Source organism: Capsella rubella, unplaced genomic scaffold (genome assembly GCF_000375325.1).
Source record: "Capsella rubella cultivar Monte Gargano unplaced genomic scaffold, Caprub1_0 scaffold_20, whole genome shotgun sequence".
Classification (NCBI taxonomy): Eukaryota; Viridiplantae; Streptophyta; class Magnoliopsida; order Brassicales; family Brassicaceae; genus Capsella; species Capsella rubella.
In genome coordinates, this window is record NW_006238904.1 from 81,473 (window position 1) to 83,219 (window position 1,747).

The following is a 1,747-nucleotide window of genomic DNA, read 5'->3' on the forward strand; positions in this document are numbered from 1 at the left end:
AAACACTCTTCATGCATATCTAGCAATTGTTATTAATCAAATTAATTGTATTGTAACATATTCTAACCCCAAACAACACTACACAAGCCATTGAAATGCTTCAAAGCAATGTTTCTGAGTTCATAGTCCATTTGGGACCAAATTTCAACGTCATTCTCCACACTTCTAAACACTCTTCATGCATCTCTAGCACTTGTAATCAATCAAATTCATTGTATTCTAACATATTCTAATCCCAAACCAAACTAGACAAACCATTTAATGCTTCAAAGCAATGTTTGTGGGTTAGCCCATTGTGGACCAAATTTCAATAACTCTTTATACACACTTCTAAACACTCTTCATGCATCTCTACCACTTCCAATCAATCAAATTCATTGTATTATAACATATTCTAACCCCAAACAACACTAGAAAATAAATTTAGTGGTTCAACGCAATAAATCTGAGTTCTTAGCTCATTTGGAACAAAATTTCAACAAGTTTTTCTCCACACTTCTAAACACTCTTCATGCATATCTAGCACTTGTTATTAATCAAATTAATTGTATTGTAACATATTCTAACCCCAAACAACACTACACAAGCCATTGAATGCTTCAAAGCAATGTTTGTGGGTTCTTAGCCAATTGTGGACCAAATTTCAGCAAGTCGTTCTCCACACTTCTAAACACACTTCATGCATCTCTAGCACTTTTAATCAATTAAATTTATTGTGTTCTACCATATTTTAACCCCAAACAAAATTAGAGAAGACATTTATTGGTTCAACGCAATGTTTCTGAGTTCTTAGCCCAGTTGGGACCAAATTTGAAGAAGTCTTTCTCCACATTTCTAAACACTCTTCATGCATCTCTAGCACTTGTAATCAATCAAATTTTATGTATTTCAAAATATTCTAACACCAAACAACACTAGATAAGCTATTTAATGCTTCAAAGCAATGTTTGTGGGTTCCTAGCCCATTTCGGACCAAATTTCAACAAGTCTTTCTCCACACTTCTAAACACTCTTCATTCATCTCTAACACTTGTAATCAATCAAATTCATTGTATTATAACATATTCTAACCCCCAAACAACACTAGACAAGCCATTTACTGCTTCAAAGAGATGTTTATAGTTTCTTAGCCTATTTTGGACCAAATTTCAACATGTCTTTCTCAACACTTCTAAACACTCTTCATGCATATCTACCATTTGTTATTAATCAAATTTATAGTATTATAATATATTCTAACCCCAAACAACACTAGACAAGCCATTTACTGCTTCAAAGAAATGTTTCTGAGTTCTTATTCCATTTGGGACCAAATTTCAACGTCATTCTCCAAACTTCTAAACACTATTCATGCATCTCTAGCACTTGTAATCAATCAAATTCATTGTATTCTAACATATTCTAATCCCAAACAAAACTAGACAAGCCATTTAATGCTTCAAAGCAATGTTTGTGGGTTCTTAGCCCATTGTGGACCAAATTTCAACAAGTCTTTCTATACACTTCTAAACACTCTTCATGCATCTCTAGCACTTGCAATCAATCAACTTCATTGTATTATAACATCTTCTAACCCCAAACAACATTAGAAAATAAATTTAGTGGTTCAACGCAATATTTCTGAGTTCTTAGCTCATTTGGAACAAAATTTCAACAAGTTTTTCTCCACACTTCTAAACACTCTTCATGCATATCTAGCACTTGTATTATAAATTTAATGTATCTAACATATTCTAACCCCAAACAA